At 38.3% G+C, this 13,108-nt stretch overlaps 1 protein-coding gene across 31 annotated transcripts in view; it reads left to right on the plus strand.

Moving 5' to 3' along the window:
- GNGT1 (G protein subunit gamma transducin 1) overlaps positions 1–13,108 on the plus strand; it is a 346,832-nt gene that overhangs the window by 216,659 nt on the left and 117,065 nt on the right. For 22 of the 31 annotated variants that reach the window (XM_049093550.1, XM_049093559.1, XM_049093560.1 and 19 more), the window contains one exon: positions 6,238–6,341. The exons of the other annotated variants lie outside the window; for them this stretch is intronic. The gene's annotated coding sequence lies outside the window, so the exon portion shown is untranslated. The remainder of the gene's footprint in view (positions 1–6,237; positions 6,342–13,108) is intronic. 31 annotated transcript variants of the gene reach the window in all.

The following is a 13,108-nucleotide window of genomic DNA, read 5'->3' on the forward strand; positions in this document are numbered from 1 at the left end:
TTCATTCTTCTGCATGTGGATGTCCAATTTTCCCAGCACCATTTATTGAAGTGACTGTCTTTTTTCCAGTGGATAGTCTTTCCTCCTTTGTCGAATATTAGTTGACCATAAAGTTGAGGGTCCACTTCTGGATTCTCTATTCTGTTCCATTGATCTATGTGTCTGTTTTTGTGCCAGTACCACACTGTCTTGATGACCACGGCTTTGTAGTACAACCTGAAATCTGGCATTGTGATGCCCTCAGCTATGGTTTTCTTTTTCAATATTCCCCTGGCTATTCGGGGTCTTTCTGATTCCACACAAATCTTAAAAGGATTTATTACAACTCTCTGAAGAAAGTCCATTGTATTTTGGTAGGGATTTCATTAAATGTGTAAATTGCCCTGGATAGCATCGACATTTTCACAATATTAATTCTGCCAATCCATGAGCATTGAATATTTTTTCATCTCTTTGTGTCTTCCTCAATTGCTTTCAGAAATGTTCTGTAGTTTTTAGGGTATAGGTCCTTTACCTCTTTGGTTAGGTTTATTCCTAGGTATCTTATGCTTTTGGGTGCAATTGTAAATGGGATTGACTCCTTAATTTCTCTTTCTTCACTCTCATTGTTACTGTATAGAAATGCCACTGACTTCTGGGCATCGATTTTGTATCCTGCCACACTGCCGAATTGCTGTATGAGTTCTAGCAATCTTGGGGTGGAGTCTTTGGGTTTTCTATGTAGAGTATCATGTCATCGGTGAAGAGGGAGAGTTTGACTTCTTTGCCAATTTGAATGCCTTTTATTTCTTTTTGTTGCCTGATTGCTGAGGTTAGGTCATCTAGTACTATGTTGAATAACAATGGTGAGAGAGGACATCCCTGTCGTGTTCCTGATTTCAGGGGAAAGGCTCTCAGTTTTTCCCCACTGAGAATGATATTTGTGTGGGCTTTTCACAAATGGCTTTTAAGATGCTGAGGAACGTTCCCTCTATCCCTATACTCTGAAGAGTTTTGATCAGGAATGGATGCTGTATTTTGTCAAATGCTTTCTCTGCCTCTATTGAGAGGATCCTATGGTTGTTGTTTTTTCTCTTGTTGATATGATCTATCACGTTGATTGCTTTACGAATGTTGAACCAGCCTTGCATCCCGGAGATAAATCCCACTTGGTCATGCTGAGTAATCTTCTTAATGTATTGTTGGATCCTATTGGCTAGTATCTTGTTGAGAATTTTTGCATCCATGTTCATCAGGGATATTGGTCTATAATTCTCCTTTTTGGTGGGGTCTTTGTCTGGTTTTGGAATTAAGGTGATGCTGACCTCATAAAATGAGTTTTGAAGTATTCCATCCCTTTCTATCTTTCAGAACAGCTTTAGTAGAATAGGTATTGTTTCTTCTTGAAATGTTTGATAGAATTTCCCTGGAAGCCATCTGGCCCTGGACTCTTGTGTCTTGGGAGGTTTTTGATGACTGCTTCAATTTCCTCCCTGGTTATTGGCCTATTCAGGTTTTCTATTTCTTCCTGTTCCAGTTTAGGTAGTTTGTGGTTTTCCAGAAATGCGTCCATTTCTTCTACATTGCCTAATTTATTGGCGTATAGCTGATCATAATAAGTTTTTAAGATCGCTTGTATTTCCTTGGTGGTGGTGGTGGTGATCTCTCCTTTTTCATTCATGATTTTATTAATTTGAGTCTTTTCTCTCTTCTTTTTAATAAGGCTGGCTAATTATTTATCTATCTTATTAATTCTTTGAAAGAACCAAATCCTGGTTTTATTAATTTGTTCCACAGTTTTTCTGGTCTCTATTTCATTGAGTTCTGCCGAATCCTTATTAACTCTCTTCTTCTGCTGGGTGTAGGATCTATTCTCGGTTTTTTCTCCAGCTCCTTTAGTGCAAGGTTAGCTTTTGTATTTGAGGTTTTTCCAGTTTATTTGAGGGATGCTTGTATTGTGATGTATTTCCCTCTTAGGACCGCCTTTGCTGTATCCCAAAGTTTTTGATGTATCTTCATTCTCATTAGTTTCCATGAATCTTTTTAATTCTTCCTTAATTTCCTGGTTGACCCTTTCATCTTTTAGCAGGATGGTCCTTAACCTCCACGTGTTTGAAGTCCTTCTAAACTTCTTCTTGTGATTTAGTTCTAATAGCAAAGTATTATGGTCTGAAAATATGCAGGGGACAATCCCAATCTTTTGGTATTGGTTAAGACCTGATTTGTGACCCAGTATGTGGTCTATTCTGGAGAAAGTTCCATGTGCACTTGAGAAAAATGTGTATTCAGTTGCATTTGGATGTCAAGTTCTGTAAATATCTGTGAAATCCATCTGGTCCAGTGTGTCATATAAAGCTCTTGTTTCTTTGGAAATGTTGTGCTTAGAAGACCTGTCGATTGTAGAAAGCACTACATTCAAGTCACCAAGTATAAGTATATTATTATCTAAATATGTCTTAACTTTGTTTATTAATTGATTGATATACTTGGCAGCTCCCATATTCAGGGCATAAATATTCATGATTGTTAGGTCCTCTTGTTGGATAGATCCTTTAAGTATGATATATTGTCCCTCTTCATCTCTTACTACAGTCTTTGGCATAAACTTTAATTTATCTTATATAAGGATGGCTACCCCTGTTTTCTTTTGAGGACCATTTGAATAGTAAATGGTTCTCCAACCTTTTATTTTCAGGCTGTATGTGTCCTTATGTCTAAAATGAATCTCTTGTAGACAGCAAATAGATGGGTCTTGCTTTTTTATCCAGTCTGAATCCCTGTTCCTTTTTTGGGGTTATTAAGCCCATTCACATTCAGAGTTACTATTGAAAGATATGAATTTAGTGTCATCATTATACCTATTCAGTCCCTGTTTTTGTGGATTGTTTCCTTGGACTTCCTCTTTCTATTACAGAGTCCCCCTTAGTATTTCTTGAGAGCTGGTTTGGAGGTCACATATTCTTTCAGTTTCTGCCTATCTTGGAAGCTCTTTAACTCTCCTTCTATTCTGAATGAGAGCTTTGCTGGATAAAGTATTCTTGGCTGCATGTTCTTCTCATTTAGGACCCTGAATATATCCTGCCAGCCCTTTCTGGCTTGCCAGGTCTCTGTGGAGAGGTCTACTGTTTTCCTAATGTTTCTCCCCATAAAAGTTAGAGATTTCTTGTCTCTTGCTGCTTTAAGGATCTTTATCTTTGGAATTTGCAAGTTTCACTATTAAATGTAGAGGTGTTGAACGGTTTTTATTGATTTTTGGGGGATCTCTCTATCTCCTGGATCTGAATGCCTGTTTCCCTTCCCAGGTTAGGGAAGTTCTCAGCTATGATTTGTTCAAATACATATTCTGGGCCTCTGTCCCTTTCATTGTCCTCGGAAACCCCAATTAAACGTAGATTTTTACCTCCGAGGCTGTCGTTTATTTCCCTTAACCTATCCTCATGATCTTTTAATTGTTTTTCTCTTTTTTCCTCAGTTTCCCTCCTTGCCATCAACTTGTCTTCTATGTCACTCACTCGTTCTTCCACCTCATTAACCCTTGAGGTTAGGACCTCCAGTTTGGATTGCATCTCATTTAATTGATTTTTAATTTCAGCCTGATTAGATCTAAATTCTGCTGTCATGAAGTCTCTTGAATCCTTTATGCTTTTTTTCTAGAGCCACCAGTAGCTTTATAATTGTCTTTCTGAATTGGCTATCTGACATTGAATGGTAATCCAAATTTTGTAACTCTATGGGATAGAGGACTGTTTCTGATTCTTTCTTTTGAGGTGATTTTTTCCTTCTAGTCATTTTACTCAGCGCAGAGTGGCCAAAAACAAGTTGTACTGGAAAAAGGAGAAAAAGAGAGAAAAAAAGAAAAAAGAAGAAAGAAAAAGGGCGGGGGGAACAAACAGAAAACAAAAAACAAGGGGGAGTATCCTCTGATTCTAAATCCCTCGTCTTCCCCTGGAACTTCCCAGTGCTGCTTGGTCAATAACTTGCTTTTCCCCTATCCTTCTAGCTGGTCTTCTGGGAGAGGGGCCTGCTGTGCTGACTCTCAGGTGTGTGCACTTGGAGGAGCTGCTCAGCCCCCTGCCTGGTGCAGGGCTCAGTGGGAGTTGTTTACCCTGTTTATCCTGTGAGGCCACTGTGAGGCTCAGTGGTGGTTGTTTATCCCGTGAGGCCCCAGGAGGAAGAACAACAGTGGCAGCAGCCAGCTTTCCAGCCCTGGAGTCAGGTCTCGTGTTAACTACCGCAGCTCCCAGTCTGCAGGGGCCTGGATGCTCGGGGGCGGGGCGCTGATCTGAACAGCTCGGGGCCGACCAGCCGCAGGTGCGTCCTTGCTGCCCTGTGCTCTCCCAGCCTTCTCCTGTTCTGGGGGGAGCGCCGGATCCTGGGCTGTGTACCCCAGCGCCCTGGGCTCCTGGGCCTGCGCCGCTGGCATTGCAATCCCCGGCAGCGCAGCTCCCTCCGTCCGGAGCTGCCTCCGAGCTACTCCCGGGTCCAGCTGGCGCGCTGCAGCCCTTTAGGGAGCTTGGGCGCCGGGTATGGCGCACTCTCCCCGGGGTGCAAGTGCTCTGTTAGTGTCCCCGGGAGCCTGAGGGCATCCCCACCCCTCCTGGGGTCCTGCCCGAGCTCCCTGCGGGCGCCTTTCTGTCCGGGAAGATTGGTGCAGCTCCTGCTTCTCCGGGCCTGGGCTTTCCTGTCCTGGGGGCACTCACCTCGGCCTTAGCCCGGCTCCTCATGGGGACCCCCCCACTGGATGCTTTTTTGTTTATTTTTTTTCCATTTTCCTACCTTGATAGAAGCCCAAACTCTTCTCACTGTAGCATTCCAGCTGTTCTCTCTTTAAATCTCAGACCGAATTTGTAGGTTTTCAGGATGATTTGAAAGTTATCTAGGTAGGTTGGTGGGGAAAGGTGACTTGGGGACCCTACTCTTCCACCATCTTGCCAGCAACTCCTGAAAAGTATTTTCAATAGGACTTACTAAGTTAGGAAAAAATACATGGAATCCAGGGATCACTAAAAGAAATACTAAACCTCCTGTTTTGGATGGGGACCTTGAATCCTCTCATCTGGAAATAAGAGTGAAAGCAAAATAAAACCTTTCTCTTCAGATCTAAAACCTAACTACAGATCATCTCATGTGTAATTGAATTAGGGAATCCCAGGATAACTAGTGTTGGTAAATATCTGCCCAAAACTAATATCCAGGAGGAATGTAACATTATATCAATTTTCAAATTATCTTCAGATTTGTTTATTTTTATTTTCTGGCACCCAATAAAAACTAGCCAACCTATATATAAGAATGTAATTTTAAACATAAGATAAATAAAAGACAATAGAAACAAAATCAGAAGATATCCAGATAAGTTATAGTTACCAGACACCATCTAAAGTAACTACACTTGGGCAGCCCAGATGGCTCAGCAGTTTAGCGCCACCTTCAGCTCAGAGTGTGATCCTGGAGTCCCGGGATGGAGTCTGTGAATTGAGTCCCACGTCAGGCTCCCTGCATGGAGCCTGCCTCTCTCTCTCTCTCTCTTTCTCTCTCTCTCTGTGTGTGTCTCTCATGAAAAAATAAATAATCTTTTAAAAAAATAAAGTAACTATGCTTAATATATTAAGGAAATAAAGCACAAAATCAAAAATTTATGTATAAAATCGGAAACTCTAGAAAAGAACCAAATGGTAATTCTAAAACTGAAAAGTTGAAAAATTTTAAATATAAAATTAAGAACTTGATGGAAATTAAACAGTATATTAGACATAGCTAAAGAGACAATAAAGAAATTACAATATACGTGCGAAGAGATCATCATGTGTAATAGATTATAATCTATTATAATCAATATAGTTAGTTTACTATATAGTTATAATTATATAACTAGTTATAATTAGTTTTACTAATACTCCTTTACCTATTTAAGCCATAGGCCAGCAATGGTCCCCTCCTCAGTTGGGCAGTATTGTTCTCAGGGTTACCCTCACCTGCCTCAGTAATTTTGCATTAGCTTCCATCAGTATTCTGCAGCCATTTCTTCAACCTCTCCTCTTTCAACTACTCTGCCTGGAACATTCTTCCTCACTATAGCAGACACAGTGTCAATATATTTCTATCCTGATTTAGTCACTCAGTTACTAGTTGTTCATTTGTAACTCAACAAAACTAAATTTAGGTCTGGTGGTAATGCTGGGTGATATATAACTTCTCTTTTTGATCCTAACACTCAACATCATCAACAAAAACAAATATATATGTTATATATTTCAGACACTATTGTAGGTGCTGGGAGATGGGATGCATCTGTGAAAGCAAAAGGGAAGCTAGCAAACAAACACCAAAAAGTTAAAAAAAATCTCTGTTCTCCAAGAAAGGTAAATGTACCATCAACAAACAATAGATATAAGTAAATAAATAACTATAAATATTCTAGAATGTGAATTACATGATGGTGAGTACACAGTGTTGTTTTTCTTCTTTATACTACAATTGAGCTAAGGTTGAAAGAGACATGTATTTTTATTATTTTAGTTCTAGAAATCTGTTTAGATTAACCTTATGACCCAGCATATGGTGAATTTTTTAAATGCTCTTTTATGCTGGGAAAGAATGAATATTCGGTGAAGTATTCTTTACATTTGGGTTAGATGAGTTTTGCTAATGACAATGTTTAATAAAAATTATTTAACAACTTTTGCTCTTACTCATTTTTTGTCTGCACAACTCATTACTGACAAAGGTGTGCAAATTTGGATCATTATACTGTTCATTTCTCCATCTTTCTTTTTACTTTTGGTAAATTTTGCTTTACAATTAACAAGGATATATAAGTTAGGTGCATGAAAAGTTGGAGTTATTTTATGTTCTTTGTGAATTAAACCTTTAGTATGACAGGCCTCTCTTTATCTCTGATTATCCTTTTTGCCTTAAAGTCTTTTTTTTTTTTTTGCTTAATGTTTGGTGTTTGATATGTCAACTTAAACTTTTTTTTAGTTATATTTGTATTACGTAGTTTCTCTGGAGCATTTCTTAGCTCCAGGTCTTCTGTAAGGCTGCAAGCAGTGTGCTGGCTGAGACTGTGGACATCACAAGGTTCTACTAGGGGAGTAGCTTCTAAGAGGTCTCATGTGGCTTCACAGACTATTGACCAGAGAATTGGTTCTCTGCCATATGGGTTTTTCCATTAGAGCGGCTTGAAATATGGCATCTGAGCTGTTCTCTCATGCTCTTGCTTGATTGTCCTGAGGAAAGTCACCTGCTATGCTGTGAGCTTTCCCAGAGAACTGAAGCCTTCTAACTGCCACTTGAGTGAGTTTGGAAATAAGCCTTCTGATGACTGTTTCCCTGGCCAGCACCTTAATTGCAGCTTTCTGAGAACCTGAGCCAGAGGCACCCACTCAAGCCATGCCAGTATTCCTGACATAATAATGGTTGCTATTTTAAGCTGCTGAATTTTAGGGGTAATATGTCTATGCAGAAATGGATAACTAATACTAAACTACCAAGTGTTAAGTTTTCTGGCTTATAGAAACTATGTAAGTTATTTTCTTATAGGAATAATCTTGTTTAAATCAATAACATTTGCTTCCCCCACCCCCCAATTTTATTAATATATAGCTGACACACAATATTGCATAATTTTAAGGTATACAGCATAATGACTTGACATGTGTATATATTTTGAAATGATTACCACGGTAACTTTAGTTAACATCTGTCACCTCAAAAAGTTAAAATTGTTTTTCTTTGCAGTGAGAATTTTCAGGATTTGTTCTCTTTTCAAATATACTATAGAACATTGTTAACTATAGTCATCATTTTATCCTCAGTATTTATTTATGACTGTAAGCTTGTACCTTTTGACCACCTTTACCAAATTCCCCCACCCTTGCTTTTTTTAACTGATTAAAATCAATACAGAAATTTATTATATGGCCCAGTGGTTATCATACAAATCTCAAGGGCTATGTCTGGGCTTAATAAGTGACTGGAGCAAAAACTAGACTCTTTTATTTTTTTATTTTTTATTTTTTAAATAATAAATTTATTTTTTATTGGTGTTCAATTTGCCATCATACAGAATAACACCCAGTGCTCATCCCATCAAGTGCCCACCTCAGTGCCTGCCACCCAGTCACCCCCACCCCTGCCCACCTCCCCTTCCACCACCCCTAGTTCGTTTCCCAGAGTTAGGAGTCTTCCATGTTCTGTCTCCCTTTCTGATATTTCCCACTTATTTTTCCTCCTTTCCCCTTTATTCCCTTTCACTATTATTTATATTCCCCAAATGAATGAGACCATATAATGTTTGTCCTTCTCCGATTGACTTATTTCACTCAGCATAATACCCTCCAGTTCCATCCACTAGACTCTTTTATTAATCAAGATCACCCTTTCATTTTTATGTTATAGTTTTTCTGTTTCTCCCTCTGCATGATTACAAATACTTTTCTGCCTCTATCTTATTAATATGTATCTATTTTAGTAAACCTTCCTGAATACAAGTTATGTATTATGTAATACAAGTCCTAAGTTATGGTGTACTTGTAGTTCTGTGCTGATACATTTATTAACTTATACTTAAAAGCTAATCCTTTTCAACTGAAATTGTCCCATTTGGTTTGCTTTAAATCCCAAATCCAAGTGCTAAGAAAAGACCAATACGAATTCCCTAGAGGTGTCATCTCTCGGATTCAGTGTGATTATCATTCACCTCTACTCCCATTTGGAATTCAACTCAACTGAGAAATTGGGACAAAAGTCAGAGTGATCAAAATACCCATTTTGTTTCTGGGAAAGCTACTTTGCATGGGGAGGAACATCATTTCTTTTTAAGACAGCTGATCCCCCAAGCTTTCCAGTGATATCTAAAGCTATTAATTGATAGTGACTGTACATGAAATGTGAAGGAATTGGAAGTTGCCAAAAACCTATCATTTGCACTGACCAATAGGAAGCATAGTAGAATGGAAATGCCTACCCTAAAGGCCTCTTGAGAGTTGAAGAATCATCAGTTAGTCTGGCATGGGACTCAAAGATCTGCTTTTTTATAAGTACTGGGTGATTTTGAGGTGGTCCATGAAGCACACTTTAATAAACAGCCAAAAAAGAAGAGCAACTAAAGAGAAGAAGCAAGGAAATTGCACAGAGGAAAAGAACGGAAAATGAAATACACAATGGGGGTGACAGGTAAATTTCTGTAGGTGTCAAGAAGTTTGTGTACATTTGATCTCATCTTGAGATATATAACTATTACATCTTTCAGGAGTTAGTCAAATATTTCAAAATGCTTTCTTATTAAATTGCACAGTATTTTAATGATCAGCAAACTTTTTCCATAAAGGGCCAGAAAGTAAATATTTTAGGCTTTGTGGGCTATACAGTGTCTTTTCACTCGATCCTGCCATTGTGGCACAAAAGTAACCATTAATGATATGTAAATGAATTGCATGATTATGGTTCAGCAAAACTTTATTTACAAAACTGGCAATGGATGGTATTTGCCTATGAGCCATAGTTTGCCAGTCTCTGATAGTTAGTTGATTAGTAAGTATTGTCAGCTATTTGAGGAACACAGGAGAGTTAATTGCATTTCTAAAACTTACATAGAAATTCAACAAGAACATTAAAATCTAGGTTAAATGGTAATACATCTTTTTAAAAATTATAAATTATAAAAAAATAAAAATAAATAAATAAATAAAAATTATAAATTATAAAAGAAATTTATAAATAAAAGTGCTGGGGTCTATTTGGTAGGTTTTGGATATCTAATGTACAATAATGTGATTACAGTTAACAATACTAAATTGTATACTTGAAATTTGCTAAAAGGGTAGATCTTAAGAATTCTCACCATAAAGAAAGAAGAAAAAAAAGAAAATGGCAACTATATGAAGTGATGGATATGCTAAATAGTTTTATTTTCTTTTAAAGATTTTATCGATTGATTGATTTTAGAGAGTAAGAGAAAGAGAGAGCACATGGGGCATGGGGGGTAGGATGGGGGAAACAATCTGAAGCAGACTCCACACTAAGCCCAGAGCCCAGCATGGAGCTCAGCCCCATAACTTTGAGATCATGATCTGAGCCAAAATCAAGTCGGACACTTAACCAACCGAATCACCCAGGTACGCCTAAATAGTTTAATTTTATAATGTATATGTGTATAAAATCATCAAGTTGTATACCTTAATATATGTAATTTTTAAAAAATATTTTATTTATTTATTCATGAGAGACACAGAGAGAGGCAGAGACATAGGCAGAGAGAGAAGCAGGCTCCCTGCAGGGAGACTGATGTGAGACTCGATCCTGAGACTCCAGGATCACACCCTGGGCCAAAGGCAGGCACTCAACCACTAAGCCACCCAGGTGTCCCAATATATGTAATTTTTAATTACTGATTATACCTCAATAAAGCTGGGGGAAGAAAAGTCTACTTGGCAAGTAGACTCTGCTGAGCAAAGAACAATTGAAAATAATAAACTACTTATGGTCCTTAAAAGAAAAGATACTTCTTCTGAACAACTTTATAGTAATTACGAAGATTATAACATATGCTGAGAAAATCATAATGGAAGGAAAATCATTATTTTTTAACTTGCATCTAAAGAATATTAGTAGGAAATCTTAACATATGAGAAATGTCTTATTAAAATATGGAGAAGACCTCTCCATCCCTCTCATTGACTTTAAAATATTGCTTACATCTAAGGAAAGGATTTCTGATATTGCAGGTTCAAATATATCATCAGTGCCCAAATGTCAAGGGTTAAGAGATGTTCAATGAAATGTGGTTAGTGAAATGTCATGTGGCAGGATTTCAATCATGAAATGCTACAAAATGAGGGGTCATGGCAACCTGTGGTGTGAAAGAAAATGTCAGTAATGGAATGGAAGTAAATAACACTATCCTGCTTGTTATCTAAATGGACACTTGGCAATTCATTTCATCTTCACTTGATCACTCGGCTTCCTCTCTATGATCTGTGCACATGTGAGTGCCCCCTTTTGCTTGCTTGCTTTCTCCCCAATATACATTGTAAGCAAGCACTGCTTAAATACTTTTAAAAGATGAACAAAAACGATATAAAATAGAAAACCCCACTGAGCTCAAAGGTAGCTATTATTTCTCACAATATACTCAAACAAAATATAGTGAGTCCAAGATATTATACTGTGATAGAAATGAGCTCTTGAGCCAGTTAGATTTTAGGAAATTACTCATAGTTTTTCAATCTGATAGTTTTATCGAGAGAAAGGCAATCTGAGCTCTACTTTCCTGTTCTGTATGATTTGTAGCCATTTTTTTCATGTTTTCTAGCACAACTTTATCTGCAGGACTGTGTAGTGTCTGCCACTGTGGAACTGTGTTACACACAAATACTGCAGCCAAAACATAGCCAATTTGCCAGGAATTAGACCAATTTGTGTAAAGTTGATAGTAGCTTTGGAAATAGATATTGCCCTGGAAGTTGGTAGACTATTGCTTCAGTTACCAGCCAACTAACCAGACTCCCAGTACCCTCATTCTTGTGTAGTCTCCCCTGTAAATCTGGACTTGCTCTGAAATATGCTTTAACCAATAAAATGCAGCAGGATTGACTTTGTATCAGTTCTTGGCTGAAGCCTTAGGAAAACCCAGAGGCTTTTGCTTTTGCACTTTACATTTTTGCATTTTGGGAAAAGCCAGCTGCCGTGTAAGAAATCCAACTACCTTGAGCACACTGTGCACATGGTCAAGTTGACCATATGAAGAGTACACATGGTTGAGAAATGAGGTGTCCAGGCAATAGCAAAAACAGAGGCCCTAAGTATATGACCCCAGTGGAAATGAGGTAGCCAGCCCCTGTCACTTGAGCCACACCAGATGTACTATGTGCTAGAAAGATGAGCTGAGTCAACCCCACTATCCTCTGTCCAAATTCCTGTCCCACAGAATTGTAAGCAAATAAAAGGTGGTTGTTTGAAGCTACTGAGTTTAGGGATGGTTATGCAGAAATAATACATAACTGAAGTTGAACAAGAGAGGCAATCACAGGCAAAGCCAGAAAAGGTAAAGACCATAGTAACCTAATGATGTTCTTGAGGGAAATTCTGGGAATGTCATTGTATATAACCAAATACACTCTGCCATAGGTGCCCTCAGACAAATCGTGTACCATTACAGCAAGGAGTCTTTTAAAAATGAGAGGAAATAATATGGTCTCATCAAACAAGGGATATATATATATAATATATATAATATATTATATATTACATATAATATATAGGACATAGCTTTTGGGACATAAGTCCTATCTGGGGGGCAGAGAACAAAAGCATTCCTTCTGCATGTTACTTTTAATGGAAGACTCAAGATTAAGAGAGCAGAATTTGTCAAGTTTTGAATTTCTATATTTGCATTGGTAAACAAAAGTTTTGATATAGGCAAGATATTATGACCATCCTATAGAAACAAAATGGACACTCACTCAAAATTTGGTTTGGATATTGAGACTAAAGACAACAGGTTTTCTGGGGAGAGCAGGGCAGATTTCTCAGGCTGGTTCAAAAATGTCTTGAAAGAGTATAGGAAGGAGGCTTGCTTGAGGTTTTCATGGTGGAGAGGGAGAGTGGAGTAGAGGAAGGGTTCCCTTACAGAAAAGGGTATGCCTGGTTTGAATTTCTTATCAGGGCCAAAGAAGGGAGCATCTGGGCTTTCTTATTAGCCTGTCCAGACGTGAGACAAAGGAGAAGAAGCAATGGTGAGGCTCAAAAGCTTTCAGTAGGGCAGCCCCGGTGGCTCAGCGGTTTAGTGGCACCTTCAGCCTAAGTCCTGATCCTGGACCCGGCATCCAGTGCCACGTCAGACTCCATGCATGGAGCCCGCTTCTCCCTTGGCCTGTGTCTCTGCTGCATGCGCTCTCTCTCTCTGTGTCTCTCATTAATAAATAAAATCTTTTTAAAAAAAGCTTTCAGCATTCAAACATCTGAAAACAGAGTCAAACTCTTTGTTACAATCCAGCCCTTAATGTTTGATGACCAAAATGTGTCATGTTCATTTCAATGAATTTGAACTTATTTAAGAAGGCCATTATGCATTCCATGAAGCCTATTGCATGAGACTGGCAAGAGGAAAAACAGATCCTTGAATGTC

Source organism: Canis lupus, chromosome 14 (genome assembly GCF_003254725.2).
Source record: "Canis lupus dingo isolate Sandy chromosome 14, ASM325472v2, whole genome shotgun sequence".
Classification (NCBI taxonomy): domain Eukaryota; kingdom Metazoa; phylum Chordata; class Mammalia; order Carnivora; family Canidae; genus Canis; species Canis lupus.